The 12,055-nt window shown below is 42.1% G+C and overlaps 1 protein-coding gene across 1 annotated transcript in view; it reads left to right on the top strand.

Moving 5' to 3' along the window:
- The first annotated feature begins 261 nt into the window (after window positions 1–261).
- Window positions 262–12,055, top strand: part of ZFHX3 (zinc finger homeobox 3) — a 124,248-nt gene continuing 112,454 nt past the window's right edge. Inside the window, exon 1 of the mRNA XM_040329549.1 lies at window positions 262–418. The gene's annotated coding sequence lies outside the window, so the exon portion shown is untranslated. The remainder of the gene's footprint in view (window positions 419–12,055) is intronic.

The following is a 12,055-nucleotide window of genomic DNA, read 5'->3' as shown; positions in this document are numbered from 1 at the left end:
GTCCCTCTCCCCCCTCTCCTCTCCCCTCTGAATCTCATTGATCCAGGCGCTGGTAATTAGCCCTTCCCGTCGTGCCTGTGTAATGAAGCACATGCGCACTGAATTAATCAGCCATTTTTTGCAGGAAACTAATTAGCAGAATAAAGATCCAAAGACTTTTTTTCTTGGCGACCATCAGATGTGAGTGCGGCTCCTGGTGTCCGGAGCTTCTCCTCCCCGATGTGCCCGGGCTGCCCCAGCCTGCAGCACCCGCCGCCGCGACCACCACCGTGCAACCAGCCGCCGCCGCCGCCACCGACCCACCGCTCCGGGGCTGAGCCCGAGCGGCTTCATGGGACCCCGAGCCGAACCGCTCCGGACTAACCCGAGCCGAGGAGGACCGTGCCGAGGACGCTGCAGCAGGGAGCCCCCGAGCCGAGTAAGTGACAACTTTTCACCCCCCCACACACACCCTGCTCCTCCTACAAAACACAACAACGGCCCCCCCAAGGGGGACCCCAAAAAAAACAACTTAAGGACTGACCTGGTGGGGTGAGTGTCCAGAGAAGTGGTGGGGAGCGGAGTCCCTCCGGTGTGTGTGCAATCCCTGCCAGAGCTGTATTGTGCACTCAGCTCTGTCCCTACATGTGTGTCCTGATCTGGGGGGGCCCCGAATCGGGGGTGCCTCTTCTTCTGCATCACCCCCACCCCCCTTTATTATCGCTGCTTTCATTTCCACATTTTACTTTTTTAGCATTTTAATTTTTTTGGAGGCTGTGGGTGCAGAGTGCTCCTTGTACTATCCTTGGGGGGGGTCTCTGGACAGAAATGGGGGTTCCAGCTTCTTCCTTTTCTGCATCCCCCCCCCCCCCAAATTGTCTTTGCTTTCATTTCCACAATTAACTTTTTGTTAGAATGTGTGTACAGAGAGTACCATTGGGGGCTCCCTGGACAGAAAAAGGGGGTGCCAGCTTCTTTTTCTACATCCCCCCCCCTTTTATTATCTTTACGGTAATTTCCACGCTTAATTTTGTATCTTTTGTTTTATTGGAGGATGTGGGTGCAGAGTGCTCCTTCCACTGGCATTGGGGTACACTGGGTGCCAGATTCTTTTGCATCACCCCTTTTTTTTATTTTTTTTATTATCTTTTTGCTTTTATTTCCTCTTTTATTTTATTATTTTTTGAGGATGTGTACAGAGTGCTCCTTCTGTCATTCAGCACAAAAAGGGGGTGCAGCACCCCCCTTTTATTCTTTTCCTTCATGCCCACACTTTTTAACTTTTTATATTTTGGAGGATGTGTATAGAGGGGTCATTGGGGTCCCTGGACAGAACAGGAGGTGACAGTGTTGTCTTCTGCACCCCCCCCCCCCTTTTATTATCTTTGCCTTCATGTCCAACTTTTTACCTTTTTCAGAGGTTTGTACCAAATATGTCTTCCCCCCCCCCCCTTTTTTTTTCTTGCAAGTAGCTGACCTCCTGATGTTATACTGCCCCCCCCCAAAAAAAAAAAATACTTTTACGATAGGATGGCACTCTCCTCTTTGTCATTCTGCAGATGTCTGCATTTGTCTTTTTACTGTATATTTACAATATAATATATTATACTCAATGCAGAGATGGTCTCCCATGTATGGATCATTGCTTTGTGAAATATGGATCATTGGCTATTGGGGGGGGGGGGGGAATAAAAAAACACAACGTGGAGATGATTTCCTATGTATGAATCGCTGGATTCATTTTTTTTGGGGGGGGGGGGGTGAAAACTCAACATGGAGATGATTTCCTTTATATGGATCGCTGGCTATTTGGGGGGGGGGGGGGATACTTGGTGTGGAGATGATCTCCTATGTATGTTTCATTGCATTGAAAAATATGGATCGCTGGTTATTGGGGGGGGGGGGGGGGGGGTGGAATATTCAATGTGGAGATGATTTTGTATGTATGTATCATTGCATTGTAGAATATGGCTTGCTGGCTTATTGGGGGGGGGGGGGGGTAAAATACTCAATGTGGACATGATTTCCATAATCAATAAGTGTTTGTAGGAAATCCTTTTCCTTCATTTCCTGTACTTTTTTTCTCCCCCCTCAGCTGTCTGTACTGGGGGAGCCTCTTTTCGATGTGTTGGCCTCTCTGTTTATTAATGGCCTTTTTTTTATACGGACACGGGCTTTGGATTTGCTGTGGAGTATTAGGGGGGTCGCATGCTGGATTGCTTTCATACAGTATGTGAATTATTATTTTTTCCTATTGCCATCCCCTAGACTTCTCCCTTTTCCTAATTCTAGTAGGAAGGCGTCCAGCGTGGATTTTATTATGTTTAATGCAGAAGGACTTTTTTTTTTTGGTGTTTGTGTTTTGAGGTCACCTCTACGTGATGTCGGTGTCAAAGGTCGACCTGTGACTACACTGAACACATCCCCAGCAAAGCTTTTTGCCTAGTAGGCAACTGTACAGATGTTTATGTTTGGCCAGCTTGGAATGACACAGTAGTTTTTTGTGTTTTTTTGCTTTTCTTCTATTTTGCATCTGTGAGGTGAGAAGTAGTGATGCTGAACATCCTTTAGTCCCCTGGACGGGTCAATAGCACCCCCCCCCCCTTCTTCTTTTCTCTGACCATCCAGCTTTAATCTCTTAATACAAAATTGCACGGTGCTTTCAATTTTGCATTTTTTTTTTTTTACCTACACCCGTCGGCCTTCCTTTGTCACGTCTTAATAGAACGTAATTATTATTATCTTTTTCTTCTTTCTTGCTGAAATCATTTTTTGTTTGTTTTGTTTCTCCTGTGTTTACTTGAATAACTCTTGTAAATATTTAGGCCTTTTTTTATATTTTTTATTTTGTAAAGGTGACTTTTTATTGTTTCTATTTATTTTCTATTTATTTTTATCATAGATGCAGAATGAGTTGAGGGATTTGTCTTGAGCACAGGCCTGTGAGCCTGTTTCCGATTTTGTTGGCCGCGTTCTTTTATTTTACCAATGACCCCCCCCCTGTTTTTAATATGGAAACGTTTCTTCTTCGACCCCCCCCGGCTCTGTAGTTGGCTCCCCTAAGGGTCACATCAAGTTCGAAACTGTGAAGGAAGGTGCAGGGACCCTGGAAGGAGAGGGAGGCTGCCCCGACAAAATGGGGTCAGCTAGTATGCTAAGAGGCGACATTAACAAAAAGAGAGAATGGAATACCAGCTGCTTTTGGTTCATTTTTTTTTTTTTATCTTTCTTACCCCCTTTTCCTCCCCTCCGGTCCTTTACCCCCCCCTCCTCCTTCTTCCTTCTTCTCCTTTCTCCCCTCTTCATTTTTCACTGTGTCCCTGTCTCTCTCTCTCTCTTGTGTTACAGATTGCGACCTGCCTGTAAAGTATTTGCTCTAAAGCTTAGCTAAAAACAAAACCAGCAAAAACCCTATTGAATTCAGGCAAATAAGGTTAGGTCTGCGGATCATATTACAAAGCAGTTTTGAATATGCTGCCCATCGCACCAGACCAGTTATTCCTGTTGCTGCAACTTGGAGGAAGGAGAGAAAAAAAAAAAAAAGACATTTAAATTGTAATTTGTTAGTACAAGAGATGGAAAGTATTTTAAGCTCTTTTTTTTCTGCGTGATAATTCAGCCCCAGCCCAACCCTTTTCTTCTCTTTCTATGTATCGTTTCTTGTCTAACATCTCAGCAGAGAGATTTTTCTATGTGTGTGAAAAAAATCTACATGGCTCTCCCCTTTTTTATATATTTTTATTTATTTTTTAATACCTTGCCAACCTCGTATTTCTCGATTAGACTGTCTTTTCTTTTTTTTGTGTGTATGTTGGGAGGAAGTTGGCTGTGATCCTGTGGTTTAGCTGTTGCACAATATGTTATCATGTTAGCAATCACTACATCATGGCTGTGGTTGTAGCGACACAATCGTGGGTTTTTTTTTTTTTTTTTTTTGCATGGGACGTGAGGTTAATGCGTATGCATGTCATTGCCAAGGCTCTGCTATTGACCCACCTAAGAGCCGGATTGGCACACTTGGGCATGACGCTGATTTGTAAATCGCCCCCTCCTTTTTTTTAAACGTTTCATCCTTTACCTGGGAATGCGATAAAAGTTGAGGCCTTCTGTTTTGGTCGCAACGCCATTTTTAATTTTTTTTTTTTACGTCTCCGACATATTGGACCTTGGATTACAATACTAGCCAGCCGAGCTGAGGAATTTTGAGGACATTGCAATACTGGTATTACCAAACATATGTGCCCCCCCCCCCCCCCCCCCTCTAAATCGTATGGGATGTGGATTTTGCCATGCGTTCGACGCTGGTTTTAAATATTTTCAGACGTGGATGGGCCCCGACGCTGGCCCTCTTTGCCCTTCTTCCTGCTGTTGTTTTTATTTTTTATTTTATTTTTTTCTCTCGAATTATTATGTAACAGAATCCAAAAGCTGCATTAAAAATTCAGTATTACAGGCTGATTGTAATGCTGCCTCATTAGAAGCTCTGTCTGGCCCAGTATTAAGTCAAACACAATGCAAGAGGCTTTTAGATTTTAAACAGCAATAAATATTAAGTATCTGGACAGGGAAATCTGCACCGCTGGCCGAGCCATTTGGCTTTTCCCCTGTTCCCCCTTTTTTTTGTCCTCTAGCATTGGGTTTGCACTAAATCTTCTACAATATTGAGTTTTATATTTTTATTTTCATTTAATAGGTTATTAGTGATTTTTGTTTTTTCCTGAATCTGCTTTGTATACTTTATTTTTTTTTATTTTATCTCTTTATTGCTCTGATGGTTTGAGTGACACACATCTGGCTGTTTTGTTTTTGTTATACTGGGAAGGAAGCAGAAGAACCCTTTTTATTGAATTTTTTTTCTTGGTCATTTTTAAAGCTACTTATCTCTTCACTTTCCCTCAATTCTCCTTTTCATTTAGGGGAGATAGCGAGGAAAACATTCTGCCATGATTGTTCAATTCATTTGCAAATTTCAACTGTGATAGCCTCCTGCTGAGAGGACCCAAATTGGACCCCCCACCTTTTTTTATTTTATCTTTTGCATTTATTTTTATTTTTTATTAGCATGTTTATTCATTTTTTTTTTTATTTATTTATTTTGTATTTAGTTTTTATTGGTACTAGTTTTCCTTTTTTATATCTGTTAGGCCTATATGCACACAGGACAGTTCCACCAAACCGATAAAATATCGAGGAGCCAAAGGTCCAGAGCATCTTTGTCTTTCTTCTTCTTCCTCCCTCCTCCCTTGTGGTCCCTGATTGCAATAAGCCAGCTATGGCTGAAAAGTGCTTCTGTGTGTTGACATTTTGGCTTGCCGTGAAACCCAAGGGTAACCTCTCCGTGCCCCTCGGCTGCTGGCCTATTGTTCAACCAGAATTGAGCTAAGGTGCTTTTCAGTGTGACTGCAGGGGACTGAGACGCATGTGTGCTCCCTGGTTTTAGAAATCCATCTCGGTTTATTGTGTGTGGGTTTAAAAAAAAAAAGCCCTAGATCTCTGTAAGCAGCAAGGCGTAGAAGTGGACCTGAGCCTCACGCATGTTGTGAATCTGAGCTCCTACCAGCCTTCTTCCCTTTTTTATATATGTCGTCTACATATCTCTCCTTTATTTACGTTTAAACAAATGGTCCCACTGGAAAACCTGTTTTCTAAACTCCTCTGCATGTTGGCATTTTTTTATTTTTCCAGCCTCTTTAGTTCGCAAGTAATGTTAGAAGTGAGCAGGTATAATCTTGATAAATGTTTTTTTGCTTTTGGATGTGAACATAACAACCCCCCCCCCCCTCCTCCCCAGTTTAAAATTAGACTAAAATTGCGACAATAGCTACATGTAAAAAATAAATACAATTCCAAAGCCTAGAACTGGTTTTATTGGCATTGCACGTCATGCTCCAGTAGGGAATATGTTTTTTATTTTTTATCCTTTTTGCAGTTTTGGCCCCTTTTTGTACATCATATCTTGGACATGAAAGAATTGGTATTGGTCGGAATATTTTGTAGTTCTATTTTCTATCATCTCACTTATAAGGTCTCCAGCTGGGTTTTTACGAACAAAGTCTATTTCCCGGAGTACGCCATATTCCACCAGCTCCCTCTGATCCTTGCTTTACCCCTTTTTTTTTTTTTCTTTTTTTTTTTTTTTTCTGCCCCCCCTCTACGTACTTCGCCCTCAATCCCCCCTCCTATATTGGCAGTCAGGCGTAGATTTGATCGTCTTTGGAGGCAAATTCGGGTCGGTTTTTCGGAGGTTGGCGTCACTTTTTATCGCTTTTTGCGGTTTTACAACATACCCCCCTCCCCTCTCGTGTCACTATATAGGGCCCAAGGGGAGACTTTAGGGGTTTGGTTTTGGGGGCGGGGGGCCATTGGCTTTGGGTGTACCTTTCTTACAACCAGGTTACAAACCCTTCAGCCAGTCTTCTAAACGACGCCCTTCCAACCCCTCGATCCCGCCTTCGTCTGCTCTCAGCATCCAGTAAGAAGAGCCGAGCGTTGGTCTCCACAGCAACAGGACCTGAATGACATTCATCAAGATATATAGATATATATTAATTTACTTGTGCATTGTTGCGTCGAGGAAAGCTTGATACGACCTCCTCCTATACAGCAATGCTGTTGTGCGGTTACATTCCCCCATATATACCTGTGTAGCCTCAGCCATGCGTTTGTGGCCAGGTTTTTAAAGGGGGGGGGGAATAAAAATAATAAAAAAAAATCTTTTTTGTATCACTTGCGCTTCAGCGGTTGGAATATGTACATCATTTCCACAAACCTTGTGCAAGCCGCACACAAAAACCCGCAGGTAAACTTAGACTTTCCCGGCCTGCTCATTTTGTTGGGATCAAATTATACCTGTGCAGGCTACTTTGTGCGCGCTGTAATTTTAATATAAAGATATGGCGATTAAGAACTGGTGCACTGGATATCGAATATCTTTTTATCTCTTCAGTAGCAGAAGGGATATTTTTCACCTACTTGCTTGTTTGGAAGGTCCACTTAGGCCTTAAGTACAAATTAAATTGGGGCCGGGGTTTGATTTTATTTTTATTTATTTTTTTTGCTGCAAGCTGCGCAGCTCTGTGGTTTGTGCTATTATGTCATGCATATGAATAGGGGTGTGTGTGTGTGTGTGTGTGTGTGTGTGTGTGTGTGGTTTTATTTTTTTTATATATTTTTTTAAATATTATAATACAAATATGTAAAATAATTATATATTTTGTGTATGTGCATACACAAAATATATAATTATATTTGTATTGTAAAATAAAAAATATTAGTGTGTGTGTGTGTGGCCTTTGATGTAGTAGGACTGCATGCATGGGGTGACTAAAATCTATATACGTATATTTCTATACACTGCATCAAAGTATTACGTGTGTTTTTTTATATATATTTATTATTATTAATCATAATAATATTTTATACCACTTCCAATATTTACTTGCCCTATTGGCTTTTTTTTTCCCATTGCATCATAAGATATATATATATATATATATATATTATAATAAATATATTATAATATATATTATTTTATGATGCAATGGGGGAAAAAAAAAGCCAATAGGGCAAGTAAATATTGGAAGTGGTATAAAATAAAATATTATTATGATTATTAATAATAATAAATATATATACAAAAAACACACGTAATACTTTGATGCAGTGTATAGAAATATAATTACGAGATATACGTATATAGATTTTTTTTTTTTTTTTTTTTTTTTTATTAATTTAAACGCTTGCACCTTATTTGTGATCTGATGCACGTGCCCTGCGCCATTGAGCGACTGCGCCAATCCACAAAGCACGGCCAGAACGTCTCTGAATTGATCTGCCCTCCTCGTCGGTCGTTTTAATGCGCCTGTCTGTCCGATTTTTGTGTATATAGGTTACTAGGACTTTGCATTCCTCGATCACACATTGGGGGCCTGACTCAGCAGATAAAAGGTGATTCTCCCTCCCCCCCCCTCCCTTTTAGGGCTGCAGGTACCCCGATTGGTATAAAGCCAGAATTAGGTGGCGTTCTTTAGCTTCCTAGCAGAATTGAAGAAAGGGGGGGGGGGGGGGGAATTAAAAATAATTGGCCTGAGCAGTAATGCTGGTAATTGGGCAGTAACTAGGAGTAGGATGCTTCTATCCATGCTCCACTTCTGACTGTCATTTGCTTACTGATCTGCCAGGAGCTTCGGAGAGAGAGAGGACTACTGCTGGGATTCTAGTCTCGCGGTGACACAACAGCTTGTGGTATAGGGGAGCGGCCTGTCATCATCATCATATATGCATTGTTGGAAGGATTTATTTTTATATATATCTTTTTTTTATTTTTTTTTCCTGCTTTGAGAATGCTAAACATTATTATTATTATTTATTTTTCTGCATTACCTGCAGGAAAGGCCGGCGATGGACACATTGATATAGCATTCAGGAGCTGGTTAGTCCAATCCATGTTTTTTTTGTCTCTTGTGAGGGATACAATGTTGCAGGTTTTTAGGGAACAATGTCGGCATTGGCTTCTACTTTATTTTATTTTCTATTTTTTACATTTTTTTTTTTTTTTTTTTTTTTTTTTTTTTTTACCTTGCTGCTGTTTAGGGGGATTGATCAGGAGAAAATCGGTTGAATTTCAGTGCCCTGCGCTTGGGTAATTATCCAAAATGGCGATGCTGGCGGTTGAATTTTTGGTTGTTGATTATCAAAGGATTCTGAACAAGGACAGACTTTTAGAAAGGGGGGTTGGAGGTAGCACCTTGTCAGATTTTCTTAAATTTTATTTTAATTTTTTTTTCTTTACAAGGGTTTATTAATTTTATTTTTTTAATAGTAATGGATTTTATTTTTTTGTATTTATTATTATTATTATTATTATTATTATTATTATTATTATTGATATTATTATTATACATTTTTTTTAATAAAAACCTGGCAAGGCGCTAGCCTCTCCTCCCCCTTTTTATTTTTTTTACAGTACATGTTGACCCCCCGAAGAAGGGGTCACAAGATCTCTGGGGGTTGGAGCGAGGTGAGTGTAATGATGTTTACACTTGCCTCTCTCTGTGCCAGATCCTGAGATGTTCAGGCCCCTGGCACTCTTCCACCGTCAGCTGGCCAGCATTTTGGTTGTCGGCCTCTTTTTGGATGTCTATGGGGACCTGTCTGACTACCGGCTGGCTTCACAGAGAGAAGGGGCGGAAGTGTGCTGGGATCGGATCTTTTACAGTTGGGGGGGGGGGGGGGGGGTCTCATGATTGGGGACACGGAAGTAAGTGTAGAGCACGTGATTTATGTACACCCCTTCAGGAGTCCTGCAAGCCTGGAGTTTCTAATAGAATCGGCAGAACCAACTAAAATGCATTGTTGGATTATTTTTTTTGACATAATCTTTATTATTATTTATTATAATTTTTTTTTTTTTTGTAAATCCAAACAAGAACTAATTGCCAAAGCACTACGTATAATAAACCATCAGCATTTTATTATTTATTTATTTTTTAAATACTTTTCATATTTATTTTTTTATCCTTAGTTTGCCTGCCTGTGCTGCTGATCTTTTGCAGCTTCTTTGTCGCCATTTCCTGTCTGAATGCATTTCAGTGATTTTTGGCTACATGGCACTTGACATGGAGGGTTTTCTGAGGCTGTGACGGCAATAGGCCATGTGCGGTGTGTTTAGAAATCGGACGCTTGTAGTCTTCGTTGCAAGCCTGTGGGACAGGGTGACAAGGCTAGAGCAGAATATAAAGCCCGGGGGGCAGAGCGTTGTTGTCACCCTGTGCCAGGAGATGCCTTATGACGGGATCACCAGGTATTATTTTAATAGTTGAAAAAAAAACAATGAAAGATTGCCTTTTGAAATTACGATATTAATGCTTAGGAGATTTTTTTGGTGATTAGGTTTATATGTAAGTTAAAGCAAAACTTTACTCTCAGCATTGATTATTCTTATGCTGCTAGCATTGGTAAACAGGAAAGTATATCAGATTTACTTGTTTTGACTTTTTTTTTTTTTTTTTTTGGTTACTTCCTGGTTTCTGGCCCAGGCCAATGATGTCATACATCCCCAGGCATCTTCAGGACAGGAGGAGGGGCTTTCTCAGCTAAGCACACCCTCTCCGGCTTTCATACCTGCAGTAAGGGCAGACTGATTCCAGGAAGTAAATGCTACTTGGATCATCTGCCCTTACTCAAGATGGCCAGAAATGCTGTGGGGGGGGGGGGGGATTGTTTTACAAAGTGATTTCTCAGCAAAATAAAGCATGGAGACATGGATGGAGGGCATTTGCTCTGAATATAAAACATTAATAAACGGTGCTTTTGGTTTGTGGTGCTCAGATGCCGTGTGCTTCTGCTTTAAAGGGAATCTTGTGCAAAGAAAAGAGCATGCAGCAGTTCACGGTTGTGGTTGGTGTTCTTATAAAGGCTCCAGTCAAAAGTGAGGCTTTAGGATGCTCGTGACCTACCTGCCCTGTTGTGGGTTAGAGTTTGTTGTGGTTTATGTCTTTTTCTCTCATTTATTGCTTTGGTACACCAGCCCACCGTAGCCCCTTTTTGCTTGTTTGGTGATGTGGGAACTCCTGCTTGTGGTCTACCATGACTGTTCCAAGACACGCCCACTTCAGGCTCTCTAGGAATTCTCGTATTTAGGAAACCCAATCGAAATAAAAGTACCTGGTTAGGATGAGGTTCATCAAAGCCACCAATGAGATTCAAGGCTACTTTTAGAATTTGGTTGGTGTTGGAAAAAGCTTAGAGGTTTTAGGAAGTAGAACTCCTAGTGACCCTGTGAGGTGTTCTCTGGATTAAGAAGATAACAGAAAACTTGGATTAAAGTCTAAACTCCTGGCGCCAGAAAAAAATACCTAATGCGGTGTGACCTCCCCATACTGCAAGGGTTAAATGCTCGTTGCGTCTAGGAGTAGGGGAGCAAGTTGTAGTCCTTCCCTTATTCCTCATTCATGCAGACTTCCTCCACAAACGTCTTTTCCAAGGCTGGGTTCTCCAAACTCCAAAGGGCCAGTTTTTTGTCCTTCAGACTTTAGAGGGCCCATAATGGCCAGCGGGATTGGAATATTTCCTGGCATCGGTGAGGGTAAACCTTGCCACCTTGGGTATTAAGTGGAGGAATACTGCCCCATTGTCGTGCCAGTGGGAGAAATGGTGTCCCATTGTTGTCAGTTGGTAGAATAGTCTTGTGGGAGAAGTCGTCCCGTCCCCCCCCCAAGGGCCGGATAAAGGCAAGCAAAGGGCCGCAGTTGGGAGACCACCATTCTAAGGCATTCTGGCTGGCGGTTGCACTGATGTCATCACATACAAGGTCAATAGTCCAGCATTGTATATGAGGATGGTGAGGGCTTGTCTACAACCCAAAGCATTGGAGATAAGAGCACCATGGACGGGAAAAGCGAGGGATAAGACCAATGTTCCAGAGCTTCTGATGACCACTGCATAGCCGGGATGGTCGGTGCCCTACCTGCCGACTTATGGGCTCCTTCACACCACAACATATTAATGCACGTGCGGTGCATTGTGGCACACTCAGTATTTTTTTGTAATGCGGCTGGCGTGCATACATGCGTGGTTGGGATTTTATTTGCCTTGATTTACGCGTTTCTACAACAAGTGTTGTGCTGGGGGAAAAAAGTAGTGTAAGTTGTACTCTTCTTCCCCCCCCCCCTTTTTTTTTTTTTATGTTTCCCCCCCAGTGCTGGGAAAATGCAAAATGCATTCATAGGAAGCAGTTTCTTTTGGGGTTGCCGTGCATTGCGCTCACGAACACACCCCAGCGCATCTGGTGTAGATGCATACCTTCAGTCTTGGCCCTTCCGGTGACGATAGTGTGCGTTCATTACAAATTGTTAGACGGGAGAAGTTGGTTGCAGGCTGGCTGGTGAGTTGAGCTGGGAATTTTTAGTTAGTTTTTTTTTCCGTACGCGTTGCCCACCCATGTGCTCCTTGCTGTGAAGGCCAGTTATAGGAGGGGGAAGGGCCATTTGTTTATGTAATACTGGTGAGGGGACGCACTGGACACCTTCGCTGCCATGGTGCGATTTGCTGGGTGTCCACTGCCCCTCTGTGCCTT

Source organism: Rana temporaria, chromosome 11, assembly GCF_905171775.1.
Source record: "Rana temporaria chromosome 11, aRanTem1.1, whole genome shotgun sequence".
Taxonomy (NCBI): Eukaryota; Metazoa; Chordata; class Amphibia; order Anura; family Ranidae; genus Rana; species Rana temporaria.
The sequence above is the reverse complement of the archived record's forward strand: the minus strand, read 5'-3'. Positions and strand labels throughout refer to the sequence as shown.